Source organism: Puma concolor, chromosome B3, assembly GCF_028749965.1.
Source record: "Puma concolor isolate L17-30 chromosome B3, mPumCon1.1.hap2, whole genome shotgun sequence".
NCBI lineage: Eukaryota > Metazoa > Chordata > Mammalia > Carnivora > Felidae > Puma > Puma concolor.
The window spans coordinates 121766728-121789967 of NC_141672.1; the positions used below are offsets into that span (position 1 = coordinate 121766728).

Genomic DNA, 23240 nt, shown 5'->3' on the forward strand with positions numbered 1-23240 from the left:
TTCTTATCAATAAGGTTGCTTGTGTTTATGAGTAATTGTTTTATATATTTGGGCGCTCCGGTATTCGGCGCATAGACATTTATAATTGTTAGCTCTTCCTGATGGATAGACCCTGTTACTATTATATAATGTCCTTCTTCATCTCTTGTTACAGCCTTTAATTTAAAGTCTAGATTGTCTGATATAAGGATGGCTACTCCAGCTTTCTTTTGGCTTCCAGTAGCATGATAAATAGTTCTCCATCCCCTCACTCTCAATCTAAAGGTGTCCTCAGGTCTAAAATGAGTCTCTTGTAGACAGCAAATAGATGGGTCTTGTTTTTTTATCCATTCTGATACCCTATGTCTTTTGGTTGGCGCATTTAATCCATTGACATTCAGTGTTATTATAGAAAGATGTGGGTTTAGAGTCATGTGATGTCTGTATGTTTTATGCTTGTAGTGATGTCTCTGGTACTTTGTCTCACAGGGTCCCCCTTAGGATCTCTTGTAGGGCTGGTTTAGTGGTGACAAATTCCTTCAGTTTTTGTTTGTTTGGGAAGACCTTTATCTCTCCTTCTATTCTAAATGACAGACTTGCTGGATAAAGGATTCTCGGCTGCATATTTTTTCTGTCTAGCACACTGAAAATCTCGTGCCAATTCTTTCTGGCCTGCCAAGTTTCAAAAGAGAGATCAGTCACGAGTCTTATAGGTCTCCCTTTATATGTGAGGGCACGTTTACCCCTTGCTGCTTTCAGAATTTTCTCTTTATCCTTGTATTTTGCCAGTTTCACTATGATATGTCGTGCAGAAGATCGATTCAAGTTACGTCTGAAGGGAGTTCTCTGTGCCTCTTGGATTTCAATGCCTTTTTCCTTCTCCAGTTCAGGGAAGTTCTCAGCTATTATTTCTTCAAGTACCCCTTCAGCACCTTTCCCTCTCTCTTCCTCCTCTGGGATACCAATGATGCGTATATTATTTCTTTTTAGTGTATCACTTAGTTCTCTAATTTTCCCCTCATATTCCTGGATTTTTTTATCCCTCTTTTTCTCAGCTTCCTCTTTTTCCATAACTTTATCTTCTAGTTCACCTATTCTCTCCTCTGCCTCTTCAATCCGAGCCGTGGTGGTTTCCATTTTGTTATGCATTTCGTTTAAAGCGTTTTTCAGCTCCTCGTGACTGTTCCTTAGTCCCTTGATCTCTGTAGCAAGAGATTCTCTGCTGTCAGCTATACTGTTTTCAAGCCCAGCGATTAATTTTATGACTATTATTCTAAATTCACTTTCTGTGATATTATTTAAATCCTTTTTGATCAGCTCATTAGCTGTTGTTATTTCCTGGAGATTCTTCTGAGGGGAATTCTTCCGCTTGGTCATTTTGGATAGTCCCTGGCGTGGTGAGGACCTGCAGGGCACTTCCCCTGTGCTGTGGTGTATAACTGGAGTTGGTGGGCAGAGCCGCAGTCAGACCTGATGTCTGCTCCCAGCCCACCGCTGTGTCCACAGTCAGACTGGTGTGTGCCTTCTCTTCCCCTCTCCTAGGGGCGGGATTCACTGTGGGGTGGGGTGGTCTCTCTGGGCTACTTGCACACTGCCAGGCTTGTGATGCTGGGGATCTGGCGTCTTAGCTGGGGTGGGTAGGCAAGGTGCACAGGGGCAGGAGGGGCAGGCTTAGCTTGCTTCTCCTTAGGTGATCCACTTCAGGAGGGGCCCTGTGGCAGCAGGAGGGAGTCAGATCCGCTGCCGGAGGTTTGGCTCTGCAGAAGCGCAGAGTTGGGTGTTTGCGCGGAGCGAGCAAGTTCCCTGGCAGGAACTGGTTCTCTTTGGGATTTTGGCTGGGGGATGGGCGGGGAAGATGGCGCTGGCGAGCGCCTTTGTTCCCCACCAAACTGAGCTCTGTCGTCAGGGGGCTCAGCAGCTCTCCTTCCCTTTGTCCTCCAGCCTTCCCGCTTTCTGAGCAGACCTGTTAACTTATGACCTCCCAGACGCTAAGTTGCGCTTGCTGTGGGAACACAGTCCGTCAGGCCCCTCCGCTTTTTGCAAGCCAGACTCGGGGGCTCTGCTTGGCCGGTAAGCCGCCCCTCCGCCCCGGCTCCCTCCCACCAGTCCGTGGAGCGCGCACCGCCTCGCCGCCCTTCCTACCCTCTTCCGTGGGCCTCTCGTCTGCGCTTGGCTCCGGCGACTCCGTTCTGCTAATCCTCTGGTGGTTGTCTGGGTTATTTAGGCAGGTGTAGGTGGAATCTAAGTGATCAGCAGGACGCGCGGTGAGCCCAGCGTCCTCCTATCGGGTAGGTCTATTTTTAATTTTCTGAGGAACCTCCACACTGCTTTCCAGAGCGGCTGCACCAATTTGCATTCCCACCAACAGTGCAAGAGGGTTCCCGTTTCTCCACATCCTCTCCAGCATCTATAGTCTCCTGATTGGTTCATTTTGGCCACTCTGACTGGCGTGAGGTGATACCTGAGTGTGGTTTTGATTTGTATTTCCCTGATAAGGAGCAACGCTGAACATCTTTTCATGTGCCTGTTGGCCATCTGGATGTCTTCTTTAGAGAAGTGTCTATTCATGTTTTCTGCCCATTTCTTCACTGGGTTATTTGCTTTTCGGGTGTGGAGTTTGGTGAGCTCTTTATAGATTTTGGATACTAGCCCTTTGTCCGATATGTCATTTGCAAATATCTTTTCCCATTCCGTTGGTTGCCTTTTAGTTTTGTTGGTTGTTTCCTTTGCTGTGCAGAAGCTTTTTATCTTCATAAGGTCCCAGTAATTCACTTTTGCTTTTAATTCCCTTGCCTTTGGGGATGTGTCGAGTAAGAGATTGCTGCGGCTGAGGTCAGAGAGGTCTTTTCCTGCTTTCTCCTCTAAGGTTTTGATGGTTTCCTGTCTCACATTCAGGTCCTTTATCCATTTTGAGTTTATTTTTGTGAATGGTGTGAGAAAGTGGTCTAGTTTCAACCTTCTGCATGTTGCTGTCCAGTTCTCCCAGCACCATTTGTTAAAGAGACCGTCTTTTTTCCATTGGATGTTCTTTCCTGCTTTGTCAAAGATGAGTTGGCCATACGTTTGTGGGTCTAGTTCTGGGGTTTCTGTTCTATTCCATTGGTCTATGTGTCTGTTTTTGTGCCAATACCATGATGTCTTGATGACAGCTTTGTAGTAGAGGCTAATTCTGGGATTGTGATGCCTCCTGCTTTGGTCTTCTTCTTCCAAATTACTTTGGCTATTTGGGGCCTTTTGTGGTTCCATATGAATTTTAGGATTGCTTGTTCTAGTTTCGAGAAGAATGCTGGTGCAATTTTGATTGGGATTGCATTGAATGTGTAGATAGCTTTGGGTAGTATTGACATTTTGACAATATTTATTCTTCCAATCCATGAGCAGGGAATGTCTTTCCATTTCTTTAAATCTTCTTCAATTACCTTCATAAGCTTTCTATAGTTTTCAGCATACAGATCCTTTACATCTTTGGTTAGATTTATTCCTAGGTATTTTATGCTTCTTGGTGCAATTGTGAATGGGATCAGTTTCTTTATTTGTCTTTCTGTTGCTTCATTGTTACTGTATAAGAATGCAACTGATTTCTGTACATTGATTTTGTATCCTGCAACTTTGCTGAATTCATGTATCAGTTCTAGCAGACTTTTCGTGGAGTCTATCAGATTTTCCATGTATAATATCATGTCATCTGCAAAAAAGCGAAAGCTTGACTTCATCTTTGCCAATTTTGATGCCTTTGATTTCCTTTTGTTGTCTGTTGCTGATGCTAGAACTTCCAGCACTATGTTAAACAACAGCAGTGAGAGTGGGCATCCCTGTCGTGTTCCTGATCTCAGGGAAAAAGCTCTCAGTTTTCCCCGTTGAGGATGATGTTAGCTGTGGGCTTTTCATAAATGGCTTTTATGATGTTTAAGTATGTTCCTTCTATCCCGACTTTCTCAAGGGTTTTTATTAAGAAAGGGTGCTGGATTTTGTCAAAGGCCTTTTCTGCATCGATTGACAGGATCATATGGTTCTTCTCTTTTTTTTTGTTAATGTGATGTATCACGTTGATTGATTTGCGAATGTTGAACCAGCCCTGCATCCCAGGAATGAATCCCACTTGATCATGGTGAATAATTCTTTTTATATGCCGTTGAATTCGATTTGCTAGTATCTTATTGAGAATTTTTGCATCCATATTCATCAGGGATATTGGCCTGTAGTTCTCTTTTTTTACTGGGTCTCAGTCTGGTTTAGGAATCAAAGTAATACTGGCTTCATAGAATGAGTCTGGAAGTTTTCCTTCCCTTTCTATTTCTTGGAATAGCTTGAGAAGGATAGGTATTATCTCTGCTTTAAACATCTGGTAGACCTCCCCTGGGAAGCCATCTGGTCCTGGACTCTTATTTGTTGGGAGATTTTTGATAACCGATTCAATTTCTTCGCTGGTGATGGGTCTGTTCAAGCTTTCTATTTCCTCCTGATTGAGTTTTGGAAGAGTGTGGGTGTTCAGGAATTTGTCCATTTCTTCCAGGTTGTCCAATTTGTTGGCATATAATTTTTCATAGTATTCCCTGATAATTGTTTGTATCTCTGAGGGATTGGTTGTAATCATTCCATTTTCATTCATGATTTTATCTATTTGGGTCATCTCCCTTTTCTTTTTGAGAAGCCTGGCTAGAGGTTTGTCAATTTTGTTTATTTTTTCAAAAAACCAACTCTTGGTTTCGTTGATCTGCTCTACAGTTTTTTTAGATTCTATATTGTTTATTTCTGCTCTGATCTTTATGATTTCTCTTCTTCTGCTGGGTTTAGGCTGCCTTTGCTGTTCTGCTTCTATTTCCTTTAGGTGTGCTGTTAGATTTTGTATTTGGGATTTTTCTTGTTTCTTGAGATAGGCCTGGATTGCAATGTATTTTCCTCTCAGGACTGCCTTCGCTGCGTCCCAAAGCGTTTGGATTGTTGTATTTTCATTTTCGTTTGTTTCCATATATTTTTTAATTTCTTCTCGAATTGCCTGGTTGACCCACTCATTCGTTAGTAGGGTGTTCTTTAACCTCCATGCTTTTGGAGGTTTTCCAGACTTTTTTCTGTGCTTGATTTCAAGCTTCATAGCATTGTGGTCTGAAAGTATGCATGGTATGATTTCAATTCTTGTAAACTTATGAAGGGCTGTTTTGTGACCCAGTATATGATCTATCTTGGAGAATGTTCCATGTGCACTCGAGAAGAAAGTATATTCTGTTGCTTTGGGATGCAGAGTTCTAAATATATCTGTCAAGTCCATCTGATCCAATGTCTCATTCAGGGCCCTTGTTTCTTTATTGATCGTGTGTCTAGATGATCTATCCATTTCTGTAAGTGGGGTGTTAAAGTCCCCTGCAATTACCACATTCTTATCAATAAGGTTGCTTGTGTTTATGAGTAATTGTTTTATATATTTGGGCGCTCCGGTATTCGGCGCATAGACATTTATAATTGTTAGCTCTTCCTGATGGATAGACCCTGTCACTATTATATAATGTCCTTCTTCATCTCTTGTTACAGCCTTTAATTTAAAGTCTAGTTTGTCGGATAGAAGTATGGCTACTCCAGCTTTCTTTTGGCTTCCAGTAGCATGATAAATAGTTCTCCATCCCCTCACTCTCAATCTAAAGGTGTCCTCAGGTCTAAAATGAGTCTCTTGTAGAGAGCAAATAGATGGGTCTTGTTTTTTTATCCATTCTGATACCCTATGTCTTTTGGTTGGCGCATTTAATCCATTTACATTCAGTGTTATTATAGAAAGATGTGGGTTTAGAGTCATTGTGATGTCTGTATGTTTTATGCTTGTAGTGATGTCTCTGGTACTTTGTCTCACAGGGTCCCCCTTAGGATCTCTTGTAGGGATGGTTTAGTGGTGACAAATTCCTTCAGTTTTTGTTTGTTTGGGAAGACCTTTATCTCTCCTTCTATTCTAAATGACAGACTTGCTGGATAAAGGATTCTCGGCTGCATATTTTTTCTGTCTAGCACACTGAAAATCTCGTGCCAATTCTTTCTGGCCTGCCAAGTTTCAAAAGAGAGATCAGTCACGAGTCTTATAGGTCTCCCTTTATATGTGAGGGCACGTTTACCCCTTGCTGCTTTCAGAATTTTCTCTTTATCCTTGTATTTTGCCAGTTTCACTATGATATGTCGTGCAGAAGATCAATTCAAGTTACGTCTGAAGGGAGTTCTCTGTGCCTCTTGGATTTCAATGCCTTTTTCCTTCCCCAGTTCAGGGAAGTTCTCAGCTATTATTTCTTCAAGTACCCCTTCAGCACCTTTCCCTCTCTCTTCCTCCTTTGGGATACCAATGATGCGTATATTATTTCTTTTTAGTGTATCACTTAGTTCTCTAATTTTCCCCTCATATTCCTGGATTTTTTTATCCCTCTTTTTCTCAGCTTCCTCTTTTTCCATAACTTTATCTTCTAGTTCACCTATTCTCTCCTCTGCCTCTTCAGTCCGAGCCGTGGTGGTTTCCATTTTGTTATGCATTTCGTTTAAAGCGTTTTTCAGCTCCTCGTGACTGTTCCTTAGTCCCTTGATCTCTGTAGCAAGAGATTCTCTGCTGTCAGCTATACTGTTTTCAAGCCCAGCGATTAATTTGATGACTATTATTCTAAATTCACTTTCTGTTATATTATTTAAATCCTTTTTGATCAGCTCATTAGCTGTTGTTATTTCCTGGAGATTCTTCTGAGGGGAATTCTTCCGCTTGGTCATTTTGGATAGTCCCTGGCGTGGTGAGGACCTGCAGGGCACTTCCCCTGTGCTGTGGTGTATAACTGGAGTTGGTGGGCGGAGCCGCAGTCAGACCTGATATCTGCCCCCAGCCCACCGCTGGGGCCACAGTCAGACTGGTGCGTGCCTTCTCTTCCCCTCTCCTAGGGTGGGATTCACTGTGGGGTGGGGTGGTCTGTCTGGGCTACTTGCACACTGCCAGGCTTGTGATGCTGGGGATCTGGCGTCTTAGCTGGGGTGGGTAGGCAAGGTGCACAGGGGCAGGAGGGGCAGGCTTAGCTTGCTTCTCCTTAGGTGATCCACTTCAGGAGGGGCCCTGTGGCAGCAGGAGGGAGTCAGATCCGCTGCCGGAGGTTTGGCTCCGCAGAAGCGCAGAGTTGGGTGTTTGCGCGGAGCGAGCAAGTTCCCTGGCAGGAACTGGTTCTCTTTGGGATTTTGGCTGGGGGATGGGCGGGGGAGATGGCGCTGGCGAGCGCCTTTGTTCCCCACCAAACTGAGCTCTGTCGTCAGGGGGCTCAGCAGCTCTCCTTTCCTTTGTCCTCCAGCCTTCCCGCTTTCTGAGCAGAGCTGTTAACTTATGACCTCCCAGACGCTAAGTCGCGCTTGCTGTCGGAACACAGTCCCGTCAGGCCCCTCCGCTTTTTGCAAGCCAGACTCGGGGGTTCTGCTTGCCCGGCGAGCCGCCCCTCCGCCCCGGCTCCCTCCCGCCAGTCCGTGGAGCGCGCACAGCCTCACCGCCCTTCCTACCCTCTTCCGTGGGCCTCTCGTCTGCGCTTGGCTCCGGCGACTCCGTTCTGCTATCCTCTGGCGGTTTTCTGGGTTATTTAGGCAGGTGTAGGTGGAATCTAAGTGATCAGCAGGACGCGCGTTGAGCCCAGCGTCCTCCTACGCCGCCATCTTCCCTCCCCTGTAGTTCTCCTTTTTAGTGGGGTCTCTTTCTGGTTTTGGAATCAAGGTAAGCTGGCTTCATTTCTATTTTTTGGAACAACTTCAGGAGAATAGGTGTTAACTCTTCCTTAAATGTTTAGTAGAATTCCCCTGGAAAGCCATCTGGCCCTGGACTCTTGTTTTTGGGAGATTTTTGATTACTAATTCGATTCCTTTATTGGTTATGGGTCTGTTGAAATTTTCTTTTTCTTCTGTTTCAGTTTTGGTAGTGTGTATATTTCTAGGAATTTGTCCATTTCTTCCAGATTGCCCATTTTATTGGCATATAGTTGTTCATAACATATTTTATTTCTGCTGTGTTGGTTGTGATCTCTCTTCTTTCATTCTTGATTTTATTTATTTGGGTCCTTTCCTTTTTCTTTTTGGTAAAACTGGCTAGTGGTTTATCAATTTTGTTAATTCTTTCATAGAACCAGCTTCTGGTTTCATTGATCTGTTCTACTGGTTTTTTGTTTGTTTGTTTGTTTGGTTTTGATAGCATTAATTTCTGCTCTAATCTTTATTATTTCCTGTCTTCTGCTGGTTTGGGGTTTTATTTGCTGTTCTTTTTCCATCAGCTCTTTAAGGTGTAAGGTTAGGTTGTGTACCTGAGATTTTTCTTCCTTCTTTAGGAAGGCCTGGATTGCTATATACTTCCCTTTTATGACCACCTTTGCTGTATCCCAGAAGTTTTGGGTTATGGTATATCATTTTCACTGGCTTCCATAATCTTGTAGTTTCCTGTTTAACTTCTTGGTTGGTCCATTTATTCTTTAGTAGGATGTTCTTCAGTCTCCAAGTATTTGTTTCCTTTCCAAATTTTTTCTTGTGGTTGGTTTCAAGTTTCATAGCATTGTGGTCTGAACATATATGCACGGTATGATTTCGATCTTTTTGTACTTGCTGAGGGCTGATTTCTGTCCCAGTATGTGGTCTATTCTAGGGAATGTTCCATGTGCACTGGAGAAGAATGTATATTATGCTGCTTTAGGATGAAATGTTCTGAATATATCTTAAGTCCATCTGGTCCAGTGTGTCATTGAAAGCCATTGTTTCCTTGTTGATTTTTTGATTAGATGATCTGTCCATTCCTGTGAGTGGGGTGTTGAAGTCTCCTAGTATTATGGTATTACTATCAATGAGTTTCTTTTTGTTTGTGATTAATTGATTTATATACTTGGGTATTCCCACATTTGGCACATAAATGTTTACAATTATTAGGTCTTCTTGGTGGATAGACCCCTTGATTATGATATAATGCCCTTCTGCATCTCTTGATACAGTCTTTATTTTAAAGTCTAGTCTTTCTGATATAAGTATGGCTACTCCGGCTTTCTTTGGTTGACCATTAGCATGATAGATGGTTCTCCATCCCCGTACTTTCAATCTGAAGGTGTCTCTAGGTCTAAAGTGGGTCTCTTGTAAATAGCATATAGATGGATCTTGTTTTCTTATCCATTCTGTTACCTTATGTCTTTTGATTGGAGCATTGAGTCTATTGATGTTTAGAGTGAGTACTGGAAGATACTAATTTATTGCCATTATGTTGCTTGTACAGTTGGAGTTTCTAATGGTGTTCTCTGGTCCTTTCTAAGTTTTGTTGCTTTTGGTATTTATTTATGTATGTGTGTATGTATGTATGTATGTAGTTTTTTCATCTTTCTTCCCTCAGAGAGTCCCCCTTAAAATTTCTTGCAGGGTTGGTTTAGTGGTCCCCAAATCCTTTAATTTTTGTTTGTCTGGGAAACTTTTTATATCCTTCTATTTTGAATGACAGCCTTGCTGGATAAAGAGTTCTTGGCTGCATATTTATCTGATTCAGCACATTGAATATATCCTGCCACTCCTTTCTGGCCTGCCAAGTTTCTGTGGATAGGTCTGTTGCAAACCTGATTTGTGTTCCCTTGTAGGTTAGGGACTTTTTTTTCCCTTTGTGCTTTTATGATTCTCTCCTTGCCTGAGTATTTTGTGAATTTGAGTATGATGTGCCTTGTTATGGTCAATTTTTTTTTAATCTAATGGGGTTCCTCTGTACTTCCTGGATTTTGATGTCTGTATCTTTCCTTAGGTTAGGAAAGTTTTCTGCTATGATTTACTCACATAACCCTTCTACCCCTATTTCTCTCTCTACCTCTTCTGGGACCCCTATGATTCTAATGTTCCTTTTTAATGAGTTACTCATTTCTCTAATTCTTAAATCACCCTCTTTTGTCTTAATCTCCCTCTTTTTTTCTGCTTCATTATTCTCCATATATTTGTCTTCTATATCGCTGACTCTGTTCTGCTTCATCCATCCTTGCCACCGTGGCACCCATTCGAGATTGCAGCTCAGTTATAGCATTTTTTATTTCATCCTGACTAGTTTTTACCTCTTTTATGTCCACAGAAAGCGATTCTAATCTATTTTAGACTCCAGCTATTATTCTTATTATAGTGATTCTAAATTCTGGTTCAGACATTTGCTTGTGTCTGTGTTGGTTACTTCCCTGGCTGTCATTTCTTCCTAATCTTTCTCTTGGGGTGAATTCCTTCTTTTCATCATTTTAAGGGAGAAAAAGAATTAATGAGGTAGAAAAAGTTAAAATAAAAAAATTAAAATTGAAAAATATTAAAATTAAAAAATTAAAAACAAAAACACACACAAAAAAATCAAATAAATAATGCTATGTCCTAGGTGTGCTTTGGTCTGGGTTTTGAAAGTGGTTTGATAGATTAGAGAAAAAAGGGGAAAAATTAAAAAGGAAATAATTTGAAAATTTGCAAGATGAATAGACTGAAGTAGACTAAAATGAAGTGATGGAAGTAAAATAGAATTTGAAAAAATTTACACAACAGTAAAAAATTTAGTAGAAAAAATTTAAAAATATATTTAATAAAAATTGAAAATAAAAATGAGGGGCGCCTGGGTGGCGCAGTCGGTTAAGCGTCCGACTTCAGCCAGGTCACGGTCTCGCGGTCCGTGAGTTTGAGCCCCGCGTCGGGCTCTGGGCTGATGGCTCAGAGCCTGGAGCCTGTTTCCAATTCTGTGTCTCCCTCTCTCTCTGCCCCTCCCCTGTTCATGCTCTGTCTCTCTCTGTCCCAAAAATAAAATAAACGTTGAAAAAAAAATTTAAAAAAAAAAAAGAAAATAAAAATGAATTTTTTCTCTTTCTGTTTTGAAGAAAAAGAAAAGAAATGAAAAAAAGGAAAAAAAGGAAAGAAAGAAAATTGCATTGTTGGACTGGCTAAAGACTGAAATACAACTGAAATTACTTTGTTTTCCCCTAGAAGTCAAACTATGAAGAGCTTTATAGTCCATAAACTAAGCAGGCAGTAAGGCTTGTGTTCCTGAAAATTGAGGTTGACCCATTTGGGTGGGGCTTAGTGTAATAGCTCCATTATCCACTAGATGGTGCTGTTAGCCTACTGGGGTGGATTGTTGTGGCGCTGGTAGGTTTGTATGCACATGTGCAGGCATGGTGAAAATGGCGTCACCCAGCTTCCCAGTCTCTAGTATTGGAACTCTGTTCTCCCTGGTCAGTAATCATGCACCTGTCATTCATCTTAGGCTTCTGCCCACTCCCCACTTCCACACTGTCCATGACCAAGCCCCAGGAAGCACCTTCCTCCCAAGTTTTGTCTCAGATGTGGCTACCTTCCCCAGCCCCCCACTTCTGAGGGACTCTGGCTTCTACCCGCTCTTTCCCTTTGTGAAGGGTCTCACCAAGCAATTGGTGGGTGCTGGCCACACCAGGAACTCTTGCAGTACCATGTTGCTGCTGATGCCCAGAGACTGCAGCCAGGTGCCAGCCCTCCCCAGAAAAAGTTCACGAGTCAGTGTAGCAGCAATGCCTCAGGGATTATGTAAAATCACAACACACATCTGGCACCAGGCTTCACCCTTAACGACCTTGTTCCAGCACCAACAAATGTGGCCATTCTCTCAGGGCCATTCTCTCTGGGTCTGCTGGGCCCAGGTGGCCTCACAGCCTCCACCAAATGTCCTTCCAGCAGTGGAACCGCTTCTCCCTGTGTGGCCCAAGAACCTCCTAGACCCCACTCTGGTCCTGGGGATTCACTCTTCCCACCAGAGCACCACCAGGTATCGAACTGCAGAATTTCAGAGTCTGTGCTCCCCTGTTTACAGTCTTAATGGAATTTAAACCCTCTCCTTTCTCCTTTCTCCCTTTTTAGTTCAGTCCCTGTGGCTGTTTCCAATTTTCCACTTTCTCTCCAGCTGCTTTTGGGAAGGGGTACTTTCCCCATTTTCCCTGCTCCCCCACCGTCTCCATCCTCTCTCCTCATGCAAAAGAGGCTTCCTGCCCTCCGCATCTTCTCTTTCCCCAATTTCACCTCTCCAGTCCACGTACATGCTGAATTCTGTGGTTCAGGTTGTGCAGATTGTTGTGTTAATCCTCAGATCAGTTTTCTAAGTGTGAAGGATGCTCTAATGTTGGTCTTGCTGTATTTCATGGACTGAAGACACACAAAAAACTTCCATACTGTTCCACCATCTTGGCTCCTCCCTCGCAGCTCAGCTTCTTAAAGAGAATATAGGAAGCACGAAAGGTTGATAACCTCTATTACCTTAAAAATAGAAACTTCCATTTCTTTTGAGAAATTAGTGAGAAAGATATCATAGAGTGAAAAAATATGTGCAAAAATATTTTCCATTACATTTGGAAATTATATGTAGAATATATAAAGAATACCTATAAACTTGTAAGAGAATGACAGGACACTCAATAGAAAAATGGAGAAGAATCCTGAACAGACAAGAGGATATATTGAAATGATTGAAATTACCAAAAGCATATGAAAAGGTGCTTTTTCTCATAAGTCATCAGTAAAATATGATTTTAAACCACAAAAAGATACCATTATATATACACACATAAGTGGCTAAAATTTTAAAGATTGACATTAGCAAGTGTTGAGAGAATGTAGAGCAACAAGAAATGTCATATATTGCTGATAAGATTGTAAATTTGTACAAAGAGTTTGGCAGCATCTACTAAAGTTTGTTCTTTAAAGTTTGTTGCCCATAAAGTTTGTTCTTAGTTATATTACTGACAGAAATGGGTACATATGCACACCAAAAACCATATGAAAACGCTCATAACACCATTATTTATGATAGCCTCAAGCTAGATGCAATTCACATATCTGTCAATCCTAGAATAGATAAATAAATTATGGGATAATCATACAGGGTAATACTATTAAAAATAGAAATAAATCTGAGGTGCCTTGGGTAGCTCAGTTAGCTAAGCAACCAACTCTTGATTTTGGCTCAGGTCATGATATCAAGATTGGTGAGATCAAGCCTTGCATCAGGCGCTGATAGTGTGGAGCCTGCTTAGGATTTTCTCTGTCCTCCTCTTTCTTCCCCTCCTCTGCTCACTCGCACGTGCTCAGTCTTTCTGTATCAAAATAAATAAACATTAAAAAAAGAAATAAAAATAAATATATTACTGCAATTGTAACCACATGGCTGAAACTCACAGACATGTTTAGCAAAAGTTTTATAGAAAAGAATACATACTACATGATTCTATGTATAAAAAATTCAGGAAAAGGCAAATCTAGTCTATGGTGTTAGGAGTCAGGGAGTGAAAGGGAGGGTGTAGGAATAGAGGAAATCTAAATGGGCTTTAGAATATTGATAATGTTCTGTTTCTTGCCCTGGGAGGTTACATGCATGTATTTCTTTTGTAATTGAGCTACATTTTTTATTTAAAATCAATGTGGATCCTGAGAAACTTAAGAGAAACCCATGGGGGAGGGGAACAAAAAAAAAAAAAAAAGAGGTTAGAGTGGGAGAGAGCCAAAGCATAAGAGACTGTTGAGAACTGAGAACAAACTAAGGGTTGAAGGGGGGTGGGAGGGAGGAGAGGGTGGGTGATGGGTACTGAGGAGGGCACGTTTTGGGATGAGCACTGGGTGTTGTATGGAAACCAATTTGACAATAAATTTCATATATAAATAAAAAAAAAATAAATAAAATCAATGTATTTTTTCTGCATGTATGCTATAGTTCAATTAAAATGTTTACAAAATGGTTTAATAGATGCATTCACTGTATCAGTCAGGGTCCTGCCAGAAAATAGATGGTCTACTCCAACTTGTTAATTTGGAGGATTTAGTAATGCGGGTATTTACCAAGGTGTGGGCAAGGTGGAAGGATCCACAAAGGGTAGTGTGGTGTCCTAGAGCTAGTGTGTGTGTGTGTGTGTGTGTGTGTGTGTGTGTGTGTGTGTGTGTGTGTGAGAGAGAGAGAGAGAGAGAGAGAGAGAGGAAAAGAGAGACAAATAGAGACAGAGAGACAGGCACAGAGAGAGAGGGGAAAAGAGAGACAAACAGAGACAGAGAGATAGACAGAGAGGCACAGAGAGAGAGAGAGAGAAAGAGAGAGAGATGGGGGATGTGGGAAGAAAGTGAAAGAGAGAGAGAAAGGAAGAGACGATGGAGATTCCTAGTAACTAGAAAGATGTGATGACAAGGCCACCTTGAGAACAGCTGTGAGACCTTTAGTGGAAAGACCCTGTAGGGAGGGATCCAAAGTAATGAATATGTGGAATCCTCTCTCACCCCAATGCTATCTCCTATGGGGCTCTCCTTTGGCAAAGGCCAGCTAGAATCCTGGACATGAGAAAATTTTTATGTGGTCCACACAAGTCAGCTTCTGGGGCAGAGAGTTGGTTGGGACGGTGGACCATGGATAGGAAAGAGCAGCTCAGCAAGGTTTCCTGGATCTACTTTCACCTGTCAATATTGGTGGAAACTTTGTTTGAATCAAAATGCTTAGAACTAGAATCACTTATATTTCAATCACCTTTATTCTTCCCAACTTCAGCTCTTTTAAACTATTGACTTGATGCAATCATGGTATTTCCTAAGCCTGATTAGAAGTCACATGGAAGCTTTCAGGTGTTGAAAAGAAGTCATTAGCTTCACTCTGAGCTTTGATTTCACAGCCACAGAAAGAACCTTGGGTTGTTTATAGCCACTTCCCTGGATTGAGTAGGGAGAGGGCAGATCTGGAGCCAGATCACCCTGGCTTTAAACATAGCTCCAATACTTGATGCCTGTGGTTACCTGCTGTGCCTAAGTACCCCTAACCCCTGAGATTGTTGTGAGGACTGAATCACTTAATATGGACAGAGATCTTAGAAACAAGGCCTGGTACACAATTGAGTGTGATGTGAAAAACAGTTTAGGTTGATTGCTAAGCAGCTCAGGAAAATGTAGGTTGATGAAAAATGGTCTTGCTTTTGCTTGATTTTGAAGGGAAGCTAGAAAGAAGAGAACTTTTCTCATGAGAGGAAACCTGTGCAGGCTATATATTAGTTTCAGGTAGTGAGTTACCCTCTCCTTTTGGTCCCAGGCAGTTGCCCTATGCATAGTTAATAGAACTTAACCTCTTGGTTACTCAGCTTCCTATAACTTTGTAATCCAACTCATCCCATGCTGCTTGTCCCACCTTCTCACCCAACTGTTAACTATGAGCTCCCCAGGAGAAGGCATTGGGTTTTCACCCTGGAGACTCAGGACAGGATCAGTAGTAGGTCTAAAACTACTCCACAGACAACCACAGTGTTTCTTTGAACCCAAAAGGCCTTTATTATTTATGATAAATCTCTTGTGGCCTATTTTAGGTAGTTCATGGCCAATAAACATGAGATACCTCACCAAAGCAGGGCAGGCAGAGTGGCTTTTACTGTATCCAGTACACAGAGTCCTTTTGTGAGGTTTCCTGGTTTGAAGGGCGGTTATGAGGCATATAACTGTTGAGATATTCTCTAGAGATGCATCCTGTGTGGCTTAAGACATATAGGTTAGTTCATGTTAACTATAAGTAATAGATTTATCAGAACATTATTGCTTTTGATCAGAGGCTCCTGAAAAAATGTTCAGAGCAAGGAACATAGACAATGTTTTTTTATTTTATATTCTTTATCTTTCTTTCTTTCTTTCTTTCTTTCTTTCTTTCTTTCTTTCTTTCCTTTTCTTCTTTCTCTTTCTTTCTTTCTTTCTTTCTTTCCTTTTCTTCTTTTTCTTTCTTTCTTTCTTTCTTTCTTTCTTTCTTTCTTTCTTTCATATAAAATTTATTGTCAAATTAGCTAACATACAGTGTATACAGTGTGCTTTTGGTTTGGGGGGTAGATTCCTGTAATTCATCGCTTACATACAACACCCAGTGCTCATCCCAACAAGTGCCATCCTCAATGCCCATCACCCATTCCTCCCCACACCCATCAACCCTCAGTTTGTTCTTTGTATTTAAGAGTCTCATATGGTTTGCATCCCTCTCTGTTTGAAACTATTTTTTCCCCTTCCCTTTCCCCATGGTCTTCTGTTAAGTTTCTCAAGTTCCACATATAAGTGAAAACATATGATATCTGTCTTTCTCTGACTGACTTATTTCACTTAACACCCTCCAGTTCCATCCACATTACTGCAAATATCAGGATTTCATTATTTCTCATTGCCAAGTAGTGTTCCATTGTATATATTAATCACATCTTCTTTATCCATTCATCAGTTGATGGACATTTGGGCTCTTTCCATAATTGGGCTATTGTTGAAAGTGCTGCTGTAAACATTGGGATACATGTGGCCCTAGGAATCAGCACTTCTGTATGGACAATATGTTCTTTATAAAAGATTGCAAGGTTTCAGATAGAACAAAATTGAGTTACATTTCTGAGTACATGAAACAAGCCACCTTTTGGGGAGAGGTTTAATAAGTGGAATTACAAGGCTTATTTATAAGTAGTGAAAGCATTCCATCTAAAGACTGAGCACATGAGATGAATCCAACTAGGTAGAATGGAAAGCAGTTCTCACAGAATGGGGATTGAATCCTGGTTTTGTCCCCAGCAGGCTGAAGAAAACCCATTAATCTTTGGGAGCCTGAGCTTTTTGTTTTAGTTTTTGTTTTTCCCACAGGCTAGTTTGCTGTGAGGTGACCAGCACATGCCTATGTCAAGGACGCTTGCTTAATGAGTGGTGGAAACCTTGTTCTACTTTCCTTTGAATCTTTCTGACCAGGGCCTTAGGAATTGGAGGGAAAAGTCCCATTAGTTCTTTGTTCTGCTTTGAAACTTGGCTCTATTGGGGGATTTGAATGAGAAAGTACAGAGCCCCTCATCAGAGGTTTCATTTTAAGGAATGGTAAAGCACTTGGTGAGAGATTAATGCTTATTCATGGAAGGTGTTGGATAGAAGCTCCATAAGATAAATAGAGCTTAGGTAATTTTGCTTTTTAGTCTTCTCCATCTTCAGTCAACTGAATTTTTAATTTTTAGAAGAGTCTCAATGTCACATTGTTAGTATTTGTAATAGAATGTAAAGCCTGAAATTGTGATGTTCTCATCTCTGGCTTTTTCTTCCAGCACATTATAAAAGAACCCACCACTTCATCACTTATCGCTTGCTGGCTATCACTGAGGAGCCAGTGCTGAGTGAGAACAGAATGGAATGTTTCTAATAGTGGCCCAGGGAAACCTGTTAGGAGGTGCCACTTTAACTCCTCAGTAAAGTAACCAGGCATTACCAAGCAGATATGCTTGTGAACAGGCAGTTTGATTAGTGCTGCTGGCTCCGCAGACAATATGATTAAAATTAAGGGAGAAATTGAGGCTTTGCTGGGACAAGTGAGACCTCATTCAATTAGAGGTTATTTCAGGGAATTTTTATGACACAGCAAGGCTCTGTGAATATAGAACCTGTTCTGAAGTTGGATTGATGAGTGCTATGACAGGAGTTTGGGCTGGAGGAAAATTCAAGCCTCTACAAATTGTTAAGTGAAAATAGAACTATGTAGAGAGTCCTAGTTGAGCTTCCATCTTCTTTCCTGACTGAAGTTACTCTTAGGATCAGGAACAATAACTTGTATTTTTACTGACTCAGATATTCTTACTGCCATATGGCAGAGCAAGCAATGCAATGCCATTTCTCGTTGTAGAAAAACGTTATCCAGGGAAAGTGCAACTGATGAAAATTTTTTTACTGGGAATTTAAAGAAATCTTATCTTTAAGAGAGCAATCAAAGAATCAGCCATCATAAATGATGGAACAGGTAAACAATAATTGTCTTTAGAACTGTGGTAGGTGCTCATTGAGGGTAGCTGGAGGGGGTGTAGTGGTGGGATGGGTTAAATGGGTGTTGAGTATTAAGGAGGACACTTGTGATGTGCATTGGGTGTTATATGTAAGTGATGGACCACTAAATTCTCCTCCTGAAACAAATTACAAAACTGGGAAAATTATTTTTTTTTTTTAATTTTGAAAACCAATAAATTCTTAAAAAAAAGAACTGTGGTAGGTGCTATGAAGAATTCAGAGAAAGGTAACGAAATCTAGTCAGGCAAAGATAGCTATACATATGGAAAAATTAGGCCACTCCAGCTCCTTCACTTAAAAAACTTCAATGATTTCCCTCTGTCTACAAATGAGGTTCCAATACCTCTGCATCCTATATAAGGCCTTCTGGTCTACTTCATGAATGCTAAATTACAATGCATTTCCCAATGTATCTTTCTTCTGTTATTTTTATTGTGTTAAAATATATCACATAAAATTTGTCACTTTATACATTTTAAAGTGCATAATTCAGTGATATTAATTACATTCACTGTGTTGTATAACCATTACCACAATTATTTCTAAAACCTTTCATCACCCTAATAGAATTAAATTAAACACTAATTCCTCATTCTCTTCCCCTGTATCCTCAGCCCCTGGTAACCTATGATCTACCTTCCATCTCTATGAATTTAGGTAAATTCCAAATTTAGGTAAATTACCTATTCTAGATATTGCATATAAGTGGAATCATACAATATTTGTCCTTTTGTGTCTGGCTTATTTCAATGAGAATAATGTTTTCATGATTCATCCACATCATAGCATGTATCAGAACTTCATTTCTTTTTGTGACTGAATAATATTACATTTTCTGTATATATACCACATTTTGCTTACCCATTCATCTGTTTATAGATACTTGGGTTGTTTCTACTTTTTTGCTGTTGTGAATAATGTTACAGTGGTACAAAGGTATCTGTTTGAGTTCCTAATTTCAGTTCTTTTGGGTATATGCCTGGGAGTGGACTTGCTGGGTCATATGGTAGTTCTATGTTTAGCTTTTTGAGGAACCACTAATTTGTTTTCCACAGCAGTTATATCATTTTTTTCCCACCAACAATGTATGAGAGTCTCGATTTTCCATATCTTCTCCAACGCTTGTTATTTTCTGTTTTTCACCCCTAATTATAGTTGGGTTTTCTGTTTTGTTCTATCAATCTATGTGCCTGTTTTTGTGTCAGTACCATACTGTTTTGATCACTACAGCTTTGTAATATAACTTGATGTCCAGAATTGTGATACCTCCAATTTTGATTTTCTTTTTCAAGACTGCTTCAGCTATTTGGGATCTTTTGCATTTCATACAAATTTTAGGATTGTTTGTTCTAGCTCTGTAAAAAATGCTGGTGGTATTTTGATAGGGATTGCATTAAATGTGTAGATTGCTTTAGGTAGTATAGGCATTTAAAAAATATTTGTTCTTCCAATCCAAGAGCATGAAATTTTTTAATTTCTTTGTGTCATCTTTAATTTCGTTTTTCAGTGTTTTATACTTTTCAGAGTACAGGTCTTTCACCTCTTATTTAAGTTTATTCCTAGGTATCTATGTTTTTGGTGCAGTTGTAAATGGGATTGATTCTTGATTTCACTTTCTGATGCTTTCATAATTGGTGTATAGAAATGGAAGATATTTCTATACATTGATTTGTATACTGCAACTTTACTGAATTCACGTAGCAGTTCTAGAAATATTTTGGTGGAGTCTTTTGGGTTTTCTGTATAGAATATCATATCCACAAATAGTGAAAGTTTGACTTCTTCCTTGATAATTTGGATGCCTTTTATTTCTTTTTATTTTCTGATTGCTATGGCTAGGACTTCCACTACTATGTTAAATGTGAGAGTAGACATCCCTGTCATTTTCTTCACTGTAGAGGTAAAGCTCTCAGTTTTTCCCCATTGAAGATATTAGCTGTGGATTTTTCACATATGACCTTTATTATGTTGAGGGATGTTTCCTCTAACCCTACTTTGTTGAGGGTTTTTATTATGAATGGATGTTGTACTTTGCTAAATGCTTTTTCTGCATCTGTTGAGAGGATCATATGGTTCTTATACTTTCTTTTATTAATATGATGTATCACATTGATTGATTTGTGAATGTTGAATCACTCTTGCAGCCCAGGAATAAATCCCACTTGATTGTAGTGAATGGTTCTTTTAATGTGCTGTTGGATTTGATTTGCTAGTATTTTGTTGAGAATTTTCGCATCCATGTTCCTCAGGGATATTGGCCCATAGTTCTCTTTTTTAGTGGAGTCTTCATCTGGTTTTGGAATCAGGGTAATGATGGACCCATAGAATGAGTGGAAAATTTCCTTCCATTTATATTTTTTGAAATAGTTTGAGAATAATAGGTATTAAGTCTTCTTTAACTGTTTGGTAGAATAGGACATCCCTATGAAGCCATCTGGTCCTGGACATTTGTTTGTTGGGAGGTTTTTGATTACTGATTCAATTTATTTCCTGGTTATTGGTCTGTTTAAGTTTTCTATTTATTCTTGTTTTAGTTTTGATAGTTCACATGTTTCTAGAAATTAATCCATTTCTTCCAGGTTGTCCAATTTGTTGCCATATATTTTTTCATGATATTCTTTTATAGTTATTTGTATTTCTGTGGTGTTGGTTGTTATTTCTCCTCTCCTATTTGTGATTTTATTCATTTGGATCCTTTCTATTTTTTTCTTTTGATAAGTCTTGCTAGGGATTTGTCTTAACTTTTTCCAGAGAACCAGCTCCTGGTTTCATTATCTGTTCTATTATCTTTTTTGTTTCTATATCATTTATTTCTGTTCTAATTTTTATTATTTGCCTTCTTCTGCTGGCTTTAGGCTTTGTTTGTTGTTGTTTTTCTAGTTCCTTTAGGTATAATTTAAGTTGTTTATTTGAGATTTTTCTCGATTCTTGATACAGGCCTGTATTGCTATATACTTATCTCTTATGATCTCTTTTGCTGCATCCCAAGTGGTTTTGGACCATAGTGTTTTCATTTTAATTTGTTTCCAGGCATATTTTTATTTCTTATTTAATTTTCTTGTTGACCAATTCATTCGTTAGTAGCATTTTGTTTAACCTCCATGTATTTGTAGTCTTTCCAAATTTTTTCTTGTGGTTGGTTTTAAGTTTCACAGCATCGTGGTCAGAAAATATGCATGATATGGCATCAGTATTTTTGTACTTATTGAGGCCTGATGTGTGACCTAGTATATGGTATATTTTGGAGAACGTCCCATCTCCCATGTGCACTTGAAAAGAATGTGTATCCTGCTGCTTTTAGGATGAAATGTCCTGGATATATCTGTTAAGTCTGTCTGGTCCAGTGTGTCATTCATAGCCATTGTTTCCTTGTTGATTTTCTGCCTAGATAATCTGTCCATTTATATAGGTAAGGTTTTAAAATTCCTTACTGTTATTGTATTACTTTTAATAAGTTCCCTTATGTTTGTTATTAATTTTATATATTTGTTTTCTATAAAGTTGGGGGCACAAATATTTATAATTGTTAGACCTTCTTATTGGATAGTTCCTTTTATTATAGTGCCCTTCTTCCTCTCATGTTACAGTCTTTGGTTTAAAATCTAGTTTGTTTGAAATAGGTATTGTTACTTTCACTGTCTTTTGACATCCATTGGCATGACAAATGTTTCTCCATCTCCTCACTTTCAGTCCAGAAGATTTTCCTGGATTATGTAGATGGGCCTAGTGTAATCACATGGGCCCTTAAAAGTAGGAGTGAAGACAGAAGAGTCATTTTGAAGTTTGAGAGGGACTTTACCTACCATTGCTGGCTTTGATGATAGATGAAGTTGGGGGGTCGCGGTCATGAGCCAGGAAGTTTGAATGGCCTCTAGAAGCTAAGAACAACTCTTGGATGACAACAGCAAGGAAATTGGGACCTCAGTCTTTTTTTTTAATTTTTAGTTTTTTATAATTTTTTTGCATGTATTTATTTTTTGAGAGACATAGAGAGACAGCACAAGTTGGGGAGGGGCAGACAGAGAAGGAGACACAGAATCTGAAGCAGGCTCCAGGCTATGAGCTGTCAGCACAGAGCCCGATGCAGGGCTTGAACTCAAGAGCTGTGAGATCATGAACTGAGCCAAAGTTGGACACTTAAACCACTGCACCACCCAGATGCTCCAGGGCCTCAGTCTCAAGGCTGTAAGGGATTGAATGTCGGCAACTTGAAAGAATAAAAAAACAGATTCTCTCCTAGAGCCTCCAGAAAGGAATTCAGCCCTGCCAACACCTTGATTTTGTCTTGATGAGGCTCTAGTGAGAAATGTAGCTGAGCCCACTATACTTCTGATATATGAACACTGTGATATTAGAAGTAGGTTTTATTTTAAGCCACTACACTTATGGCAATTTGTTATGGCAGGTATAGAAAACTAGTACTCTTTTTATGTCTACAGAATTTATAGACATGTCATTGTCCTTATTCTTGATATTGGCAAATTTTGTCTTCTCATGTTTTATCTTATTCAGATTGGCTAAGGTTTATCAGTCTTCTTGATTTTCTCTAAGAGCCAACTTTTTGTGGCATTGATTTTCTCTAATATTTTTCTATTTTCTATTTCAATTATTCCTGCTCCAGTCCTTATTCTTAATTTTCTTCTACTTATTTTGGGTTTTATTTGCTCTACTCATTAAAATATGTGCAGACTATTTTAACATAAACTTCACAAAAGAAGATCTATGGATGGCAAATAGCTACATGAGAAAAAAGTTCATCATTAGTCATTAGAGAAATGCAACTTGAAGCTAAAATAAATATCCTTCATACTCATTGGAATGTCTAAAATTAAAAAAGGCTGACCCAGTGTTGAAAATGTGAAGGAAATGGAATTCTCATATACTGTTGGTGGTGTAAAATGTTACAGCCATTTTGGAAAACAGTTTCATAGTTTCGTGAAACACAAACATCCTATAATATTAATCTATCATGTGATCAACTAGTCCATTCCTAGGTATTTTCCCAAGGGAACTGAAAACATATGTACATACAGATAATTATATATGAAAGTTGATAGCACATTCATTTGTAATAGTCAAATAATGGAAGCAATCCAAACATCCCATCAACAGTGAATAGATATGTACACCGTGGCATGGCCATGCTATAGCATACTACTAAATAATACAAAATAATGCGCTATTGAGCCACACACCAACCCTGAAGAATCTTAAAATAGTTCTGCTGAAATGGAAGCAATCAGACAAAAGAATGTATGCTGTATGATTACATTTATAGAAAATATAGAAAATGTAAACTAATCTATATTGAAAGAAAAGATGTATTCCTGGGCATAGAGTAGGGTAACAGGGGGGGATAGAGGGGATACAAGAACGTGGACATTAGTAAAATGCTAGGGATAGTGAATATGTTCATTATCTTGATTATTGGTTTTATGGGTACATATATTAGCCAAAATATAAATTGTACATTTTATTTA

At 39.6% G+C, this 23240-nt stretch overlaps 1 protein-coding gene across 1 annotated transcript in view; it reads left to right on the forward strand.

Annotated features, from left to right (window-relative positions):
* Window positions 1-23240, forward strand: part of OCA2 (OCA2 melanosomal transmembrane protein) — a 559846-nt gene that overhangs the window by 268333 nt on the left and 268273 nt on the right. The gene's annotated exons all lie outside the window — the stretch shown is intronic.